The following is a 10,128-nucleotide window of genomic DNA, read 5'->3' on the forward strand; positions in this document are numbered from 1 at the left end:
CATGCTATTGTTCAAAGAAAGGATGCTGCTCCGCTATAGCACTGTAGAACTTTCAACCCAATCAGGCAGCTCCGGAAATGTTACAAGCCTTTACTTTCACACCAGCCATTGAGGGCAAAGGAAGCAGAAGCAGGAAGCAGGGTTTCGCTGTGAGTGTTGACGAAAGAACTTCCAGGACTCAGCTTCAGAGAGACAGCTCATTTTATTGTTTCATGGGGTCATGAATTTATATACCAGGGGAATGGTATATAAGGGTCCTTGGGGGTTATGGGTAGGAAGGGCTGATTGGTCATAACACAGCACCTAATTAACATATTGGTGAGAAGGGCTGATTGGTCATAACACAGCACCTAATTATCATATAAGTGGGAAGGGCTGATTGGCCATAACACAGTACCTAATTATCATACAGTAGGAAGGGCTGAGCAGAACTTAGGTGCTGAAGCTGGCAGCACTTTCAGGAAGCTCTGTGTAGGGTCATCCTTTAGAAAAGGTCAGGCACCTGTACTAAGAGACACTCTCCAGATAAGGTCAGTGAAGATGGGGAAACCCTTCTGAGAAAAGGTGCCCTCTATTTTGAGCTGAGATCAGAGAGCTACCAGACATGGTGTACTGTGACCTTAATAGCAGAGTTCTCCAACACTGATTTTTCGAAGTATGTTTTTTCTAGATAGAATTGTGATAGAAGTGAAGATAGAGCCTCCTGTGGTCCCAGTGACCCTTCCACCATCCCACCACGCCATTTGACTCCTACTGTGATGAAAACAGTACCCCGTATGTTGAGGTGGTACCCTCAAGGAGGCTTTTAAACAAAAAAGTCCATGCATAGAAGTGACTCTAGCTCACTTTCTCTCCTGAGGATCTAGTCCCAGGAAGGTAGGATAATGTCTACTGCCAGCATCAGAGCCCCAGCAGTCAAGGGAGCCTGAGGAAACTGCCATCATCCTGGCAGATGGAATTATCCAGCAAAGACAGGAGTAAGGCATTCTTAGAGGCCAAAAGATTTATACAACTGCAATAATCTAATTAGACACCAAACATCAATATCTTAAGTACCAACTGCAGGGGAAACAATGTAGGAATCTGTGACACGTCACACCAGTGCATAATTGTAGGATATATCCACAATAGCTTGCATTTGGCCCTCATCCTGGTCCTGGGGCAGATGGAACATACATTGAACACATCTTTTGTTTTGCAGAAACCCATGTCACAAGACAGTGTGTCTCTTTGGAGGAAATGTCAAGCTACTTTATGTGTATATTTAACTATATTTCTGTTGTCCCATGCTATCTAAAATGCTTAGCTGTTTAAAATAAAGCAGCGCTGATGTATCATCTTTATTTTTTGTTGGAAAACTATGGGAATAGGTACATTCCATGTACAGATTTCTAAGAATTTACTGATTTGGGCATGGAACAATCAAACTAACTTGTTGGTGACTGAGCCCATAGGTTGGGGATAAGCTAAGATCCTGATATCAGATCCTAACTCTGTTTGCTTTCTAGTTGGGTGGCTTTGATGTATCAGTCAATTTCCACTTCTATGGTAAATATCTGATGTATATTAATTAAAAGCATAGAAGATTTGTCTGGGGTCATGGCTTCTTTCCTTGTGGTCTTCTTGACATGTGGCTTTGGCTCTGTGGCCCTCAGAGGACACCGTGGTGAAAGCATGTAAGGGAAAGGATTATTTACCTACCTCATGGCATATGGGAATCAACAAGAGGGAGGAGATGGGGTCCCAATAACTCCTTAGAGGGCAGGTTTTCAATGATCCAAGGCCTGCCCCTCATCTTTACTTCTTAAGGTTCCACTATTGTAGCAACATCTTCTCGAAATTCATTGTGTAAGAACAAGGGCTTGGACTCATGTTGTTATCCATGTGTTGACTCTAATTTTACTTGAAAGACTCTTTGTTCCACAGTACACACAAGGAACTTGCTCCATACTATACTCACAAGGCAGCTGGCCCCCACACAGCCACTTCCCTATTGTTAACATTGAGAAGTTAAGGAACAACAAGTCCAGATAGCTGGGGAACCATGGGACTTAGGCCTTTACATCTCAGGCTCCTTCTCTGTGAGCACTCTGTAGACCTGGCACAGGAGGGGTGGTGCAGGAGATGTGTATGCACCATGAAGAGCTGCCGTGGTACTAGCCACCATCTTCTCCTGCTCCTCTTCAAGTATTAAAGTCTTCGTTTGAAACATCTTACTTAGGGTTATGACCTTATTAGCATTCCTAGGCCTTTGTCCTGAGTTTGAGGCCTACATTCCGAAGCCCTCAGTAGATCACAGTTCATGAGATGATATGATTGGAAGAGACGAGCACACCGACCTCTGTCTGGTATTCACCAGTGCTGGGACAGTCATGTCTATGAGGTGTACCATCTGAGCTGGAAGCTCTTTTGCCAAGCCTTCTCTGGCAATGTGGAGTAGAGTGGACTTGTGCCGGGGTCCAGCCTCGACATGAATCAGGCGTCGTGGAGGACTAGGGTTACCTGGTAGGTAAATAAGAAAACACATAATTGAGAGACAATGTTGTCAGGCTGTTGTTTTTGCCGCATGAGCCCTTGGACTCAGGGTGCTCACCTAGACTTGACTCAGCCCCAGTCTTTTATTGAAATCATGCAAGGAAGATGGGTCACAAAGTTCATAGGGGGGAGGGTAAATGTTCTCTGTTTTCCTGTGCCAACATTTTCTTGTGACACAGAGTTATACAGATTTAGAACAAAAAAGGGGGCGGGGTGAAGGAACTATAAAATCTCAAACATAAAAGTTTTACAGCAAGCACAATTTTCTTTTATATCTCCTGACCACCAGTCTCCAGTGAGGTTGGGGACAGCAGTATTGCGGTTACAAAGTCAGTATCTTTCAAACATGTATGAGACATATGGTTTCATAAAAGGGCAAGCATGAGGTCATACTGCTGACTGACCCTTCAGTCTTTGTAATTTTTGGACCCCATCTGTCTGTCTACAAAAAAATCCTCATCCAAACCGTATGGAGAACGTCCCTGATCCCAAGGAACCCACTGCTGACTTTCTGGGAAATATCTGTATGTTATTCCATTCTCAGTTTTATAATTAAAAAGCCCTGGTTCTCTATTTCTTTTTTCTTTCTTTCTTTCTTTCTTTCTTTCTTTCTTTCTTTCTTTCTTTCTTTCTTTCTTTCTTTCTTTGTTCTGGAACTCACTCTGTAGACCAGTCTAATCTCAAACTCAGGAATCTGCCTGCCTCTGCCTCCCAAATGCTGGGATTAAAGGAGTGCCCCACCACTGCCTGGCAAAAGTCCTGAACTGAAACTAAGATTGGGGAAAGAGCTGTAGATGTGCTTATCTCTGCCTGTGGTCTAGGTTACATTCATTTCCACCTAGAGCGAGTGACTGTAACATACATTTCTCTTGATTTCATGAACAGCCTTTACTTTAACATTATTGGTAACATCTAGTTTCTGGATATAAAGCAGGCTCCTACTAGGTCTTCCCAGGTCACCAAATACTGGTTTAATCAAGGAAGAAAGAAAGAAAAGGAACAGTAAATAGATAAGGAGAATGATAGATACTAAGAATAATTGCAGAAATGACATCACGAGGTGCTTGTGCCAAAGAGGCAGGCCTTGCGGCCTCTAGTACTCATTCCAGGGTCCACAAGAGGCCATAGCCTTGTGCTCTGAAACATGGTACACCCAGCAGGTTTTTCTTCCTTGTCATCAGGGGTCCCAGGCATCTCGAACTTAATGTGGGGTGTCTCTAACAGACTTGGCCTCCACACACAGTCTTTTGTCCACAGCAGTCCAGCAATTACCCACCAGTGGGCATCCTCCCACCCAAACGGTCTTAAAACTAGATCAATCAGCAACTTCTTCTCTTTAAGGAGGGATCTTTGTCCTGCTCCCCGAGGAATGATTCCTTATGAAGTCACTTTAAGAAAGTGCCCCTTCTAATTAGTTTGAGTGCTAGGCCCAGATAAAGTCTCTACATGGATAATATCCAGATAGTCATCGACTGCAGCTCTCCACAAAATGGAAGGAAGGCCACCTTCAGCTCCTGGGTGGGCTCAAGTGAGGAGTCAATGCTGGGAGCAAAGAAAGAACTTTGTGAGCAAAGAAAGGGGATTGTGAGAGCTTTCAGAACCTCAAAGGTTCCAAACCCCAGTGACACATCTCCTCCTTCAGCGGCATGCCTCCTAATCCTTCCTAAACAGTTCAACCAACTCGGGATCACACATCCAAACATTTGAGTCTGTGGAGACCATTCTCACCCAATCAATCACATCAATCATTATATTAAACCCTCAAGTCCAAGAAATGGCAGAGCTTTATAATGAGGTCATTCCTACGATGATATCACACAAAGAGGAGTAATCATCTCATGAGAATCAACTTGTCACCTCAAGCATCAATAACTTCTTCAAGCCACCTTGAAGATCCAGACCTGAGACAATGATCAACGGACACACTGTGGGCAGCACCATTTAAACAGATGTCTCTAGTTCCCTGCCCACACTCTTCTATTTAAGACTAAATCTCATCATCAGTATCCCGAGGATGAACTTAGGGTCACTGAACTCTTTTATCTGTGATGCTTAATTTCAGTTGTCAGCTTGACAAGGTCCATAATCAACAGGGAGGTATGTAGTGGGTTGGCCTAATGCTGCTTGTAATCTAATGTTAATTTTTGGGCCCCCAAGACTGGTCATCCCAGAGACAAGAGAGTCTGCCTGTAGACCCAAGTGACCCTGTCTCCAAGGTATTTCTGATTGGTAAATAAAGATGCCAACAACCAGTAGCTGGACAGAAGAGACATAGGTTTTGTGGGCTTGAGGTCAGAGGAAAATGAAGAAGGGAAGAAGATGGAAGGAGGAGAGGGAGACAGATGGCCATGGGTGGTGAGGGGGGAGAAGCTGCCCTGGGTTGTGTGAGCCATAAAAACATGGCCGCGAGGGCTGGCCGATTGGAGTAGAGCAGCCCAGGTGGCACACAGTAAATAGGAAGTAATTACTCAGGGTTATTGTACCGGCTGGTTTCGTGTGTCAACGTGACACAGGCTGGAGTTATCACAGAGAAAGGCGCTTCAGGTGAGGAAGTGCCTCCATGAGATCCAGCTGTAAGGCATTTTCTCAATTAGTGATCAACCAGGGAGGGCTCCTTGTGGGTGGTGCCATCCCTGGGCTGGTAGTCCTGGGTTCTTCTATAAGAGAGCAAGCTGAGTAAGGCAGGGGAAGCAAGCCAGTAAGAAACATCCCTCCATGGCCTCTGCATCAGCTCCTGCTTCCTGACCTGCATGAGTTTCAGTCTTGACTTCCTTTAGTGATGAACTGCAACGTGGAAGTGTAAGCTGAAGAAACCCTTTCTTCCCCAACTTGCTTCTTGGTCGTGATGTTTGTGCAGGAATAAAAACCCTGACTAAAACAGTTATCAGTGGGAAAGTAGATTCTAACAGCATGGAGGGGACATATCGGCCCAGGTATTGCACTGTTTAGGGCTTATAGTAAATATAAAGGTTGTGTGTATGTGCCTTTTATCCTAGAACTTAAATAGTCTAAGTAGGGGTAAAAGCTTCAGGCCAAGATTTAAATACTTCCAACAGTGACTGGCCTCTGAGCATGTCTGTGTTGGACTATCTTGATTATGTTGAAATCAACATAATGAATCAAGTGGAAAGATCCACCCACTGTGGGAGGCACTCTTGCCCGGGAAGGGCATCCTGACTGTGTAAGGGTAGTGTGCTCAGCACCAGGATGTATGTACTCGATGTTCTTTTCTTATGACTGAGGATGTGTTGTAACTAACCAGCTGCCTTAAGTTCCTGATGCACAAGTGTTTGCAGTGAAAGGGCATGACCACCTGCCCCCAAGTCGGATGTCTAAGTTTGAAGTCTGATTTGAGATCTTGTGCAAGTAACTTAACCTCTCTCTTCACTGTCCCTAGCTTAATCTCACCTTTGGAATGGGGCTAGCAATAATACCAACACTCATTTAGTGCCTGCTTTCTGTAATTTAAATAAGGAAATGTATGCAAAGGGTTTGAGCACATAGTAATGAGTAAATATTAGCTAGAGACAAATGAGATAGTAATAATGTCTAAACCATCCCTTCTTAATAGAACTTCTGTGCTGCCCAACATGACTAAGGTATGGAGTTTTTACTTTCTTTTATTTTTTTATTACTGTATGTGTATGGATGTTTTGCCTGCATGTGTAGCTGGGTATCATGTTTGTACAGTGCTCATAGAGGTCACTAGATGGCATCAAATCTCCTGGAACTGGGGTTACATATGGCTTGGAGCTACTGTGTGGGTGCTGGGAATCAAACCGGGGTCCTCTAGAAGAGCAGCAAGTGCTCTTAACCATTGAGCCATCTCTCCAGCCACAACAGAGAGATTAATGCAAGAAAAACAGGAAAGTGGAACCGTGCGGGGAAAGTTCCAATAGAGGGGACGGCATGACTATGTCTTCAAACCTTCCTTTGGCCTAGCCTCCTTCACCCCACCCACTCAATATACTCATGTGCCCCATCTCTGTCTCTCTGTCTGTCTCTCCATGTCTCTCTGTGTCTCTTTCTGCCTTTGTCTCTCCCTGTCTGTCTCTGTCTGCCTTCCTCTCTCCCTCCCTACCTCTCTCTCTCACACACACCAAACAGCTGTGTCCAAATTCCTTTATACCTTACTATTGTGTCATGAAAAAATGTACACATTTTTTTTTTTGCTTCTGTTTCCTTATCATTACCATGAACCCAACAGTAGAAACTACCTGAGTGGACTGTTCTGAGAACTAAATGCTTTATCATTCACATGTGCGTGGCGTGTGTGGGTGTGTGTGCATGCACGTGTACACACACACACACACACATACACACACATGCACACACACACACACATGCACATGCACGCATGCGCATGTGAAAACCAGTGATTAAGCTGGAGCAACCTTCCTCAAGATGCTTCCTGCTCTGGTTTTTGAGACAGCCCCTCTCACAGGCCTGGAATTTGCCAGCTCTGCTAAGACAGATGGCCGCAAGCCCGAGCACCCAGTTGTCTTTACCACCCCACCCCATTTTAAAAGCAGGAGTCACCACATAGACCTTTCCTACCTTGGTTCTGGGGAATCTGCCTCAGGTCCTTGGACTCACAGCAGATACTTCACTATCTCCACATTGCCCGATGTGTGAATCCTTGTGAAGAATTTGACCATTTGCTGACCCCTCCTGTGCACTCAGTGTTTGTTAGTTATCCTCATCGCTGTTTAATTTTGAGTCCACTAGCTCAGGAGAGTCCGAGGCCATGCTGACGGGGCCCCATGTCTGGGCTTTGAAATATCTTCTTCTCTGGCACCAAGTTAGTAATCAGTCTTCAGGCACACTATAGTTTTCTGTTTTGTTGACTTTTTTTTAATATAGTGGTTCAGATCCAAACCGGGGCTCAGCTGTGTCATCAGCCATTAGCTGAGAGACCTTTGCAAAACTTATCTAATGTTCCTGAGCCTCATTTTCTCACTCATGGGACTCGGAACATGATGCCTGTCATACAGCTGCTGTTCTGATTAAGCACAAGAATGAACAGAAGCTGTCTGAGATCATGCTGCACATAATAACAGCCACACATCCACATAAGCTGCTATCATAAAATTGATTGTGGGTCTCTAAGTCTGGAAACCTGCAATAGTTCTATTGTCTAAGAACAGGCTCTTCCAGGCACCATAGTGAGTGCATTTATTTAAAGCCTGCAGTTCTTGAAGTAGCATGTTTGAATCATGCCGATTTATCCAGCACATAAACCATAGACCTTCAGGAAATTAACTTAGAACTTTCAGCTCTTATATATCCCATGGCAATGGCTCTGTCTTCCCAAGACAGGATAAATAGCTCCCATGTCCCCACCAATGGGGAATGGCAAAAGAAGATGAGAGGGAGTTGTAGGGTCTCAGTCCCATGACCAAGGCCTCTGTAAAGGAGCCTAGAAATTGAAACTGGCCACATGGCCTGGAGGAAGACCTGGAGAGCTTTGTGAGAAGTTGACTGGTCTCTGTCATGTTGGGACTATTACCTCTGGGAGGGTGAGAAAAATAGACATGGAAGTTAAGCCCTCTCATGTCATCTTTCTCTATATGGCAGATGTATAATCCAAATCCAGGTCCTACTGGCTCCAATGTCTTTAGTTCTCACAACTGAGACTGTCGGTCACAGAGATGGTATTGTCCCTGGGCTAAGTACAGCAGTGTATAAGATGAGGCATAGTGTTGGACATGAAGTCACACAGTTACAATCCCTATTCATTGTGTGTATAGAATGTATCCTGTGTGAGCATGAGGCAGGAGTTGGCTATGCCAAGTAGCAGTGCTAGGCTATGTCTGATGTGAGACCAGGAGGGCATAGGATGGGCAGAAGAATGGGGACAGCTGAGCTGTCAGCAGTTGAGCTAGCGTTTCACATTCTTTTCTACTCGACGTGTTTAAGTAACTCTGGCTTCCTTGGTCTTTATAGATGTATTTATCTTGAGTAAGAAGCGTGTGTGTGTGTGTGTGTGTGTGTGTGTGTGTTTGTGTGTGTGTTTGTGTGTGTGTGTGAATGTGTGTGTTTGTGTGTGTTTGTGTGTTTGTGTGTGTGTGTGTGTGTGTGTGTGAGAGAGAGAGAGAGAGAGAGAGAGAGAGAGAGAGAGAGAGAGAAACTCCTTTGGAGAGTAGGAATTTTTCATTTCCGGACAATTTTGTTTTTGTTCAAATCTATGATCTCTTTGCCAACTCTTGATGTTTCCATTTAATATTAAAGCCATCCATTTACTTCAAGAGATGAAGTCACGATCAATAGAATCTTTGATGGAGGACACAGTGGGGCTGCTTGATGTTGTTAGTATTTGTCTTCTGGAAGTTGGTACAAAGGAATGCAAGAGAATGCTCTAACCACTCAGCCTTGGAGAGAAGCATCTTCTGGGGTATGACACTTATAAGGATTTTTGGGATGCTAGTTAGTATTATGGTACTAACATACAGCCATGAGGCTGTAGAACTGGAAGTAGAGGTGGCCATGGTATGTTTTACCTTCTATAACCTTGACCTCAAACAGGTGACAAAGAATGAGCCATGTTTGGGGGAGGGGAGAACACAAGAGAGTGATTTTGTGTTTTTGTTGACACTTGAGCAATAAGGCAGGATTGTGGCTTTTATAAAAAATCATAGTGTTGGGCCCCCACTCAGCTAGAATACAGGGACATGCTGACAATGAGACTCATATTACAAAGATTGAAAGGGTCAAAACTATTGTGGTTTAAGAAATATAAGCTTGTCTCTGTAGCTTACCATATGAGTGTTGACAGAACAAAGGACCTGTGCCTATGGAAGAGATCCTGGGTGAGAGAGGGCCAGTTGAACAGCCAAGAGCCCCTCATCCTGTATCTCTCTGTGACTAATCTCTGAAGGAATAGGAGGATTTGACTACAGCCTGTCTTAGTCAGGGTTCTTATTCCTGCACAAACATCATGACCAAGAAGCAAGTTGGGGAGGAAAGGGTTTATCCAGCTTACACTTCCACACTGCTGTTCATCACCAAAGGAAGTCAGGACTGGAACTCAAGCAGGTCAGGAAGCAGGAGCTGATGCAGAGGCCATGGAGGGATGTTCCTTACTGGCTTGCTTCCCCTGGCTTGCTCAGCCTGCTCTCTTATAGAACCCAAGAATATCAGCCCAGGGATGGCACCACCCACAAGGGTCCCTCCCCCCTTGATCACTAATTGAGAAAGTGCCCACAGCTGGATCTCATGGAGGCACGTTCCCAACTGAAACTCCTTTCTCTGTGATAATTCCAGCCTGTGTAAAGCTGGCACACAAAACCAGCCAGTACACCTTCCAACAATGACCTGTTCTGACGTGATTTAGGATCTTCAACACATGGGTGACTTGTTTAAGAGTGAATTGGTTTGTTCCCTTCCATTGTGATCAGGGGCATGGCACTGAGTTACCCATCTCAGCTTCAGCTTAGTGAGGGGGAGATTCTCTGGGGAGACCCAGAAATGGTAGGTTTCTCTTGACATTTTCCTTCTAGTAGCATTTACCCTCCCAACTCTATCGTCATTCTTTTAATTCCTAATTTGTCATCTTCTATCTCACATATAATAATATCAGGAGGACTGTGTAAG

The sequence above is a fragment of the Apodemus sylvaticus genome, chromosome 9 (assembly GCF_947179515.1).
Source record: "Apodemus sylvaticus chromosome 9, mApoSyl1.1, whole genome shotgun sequence".
Classification (NCBI taxonomy): domain Eukaryota; kingdom Metazoa; phylum Chordata; class Mammalia; order Rodentia; family Muridae; genus Apodemus; species Apodemus sylvaticus.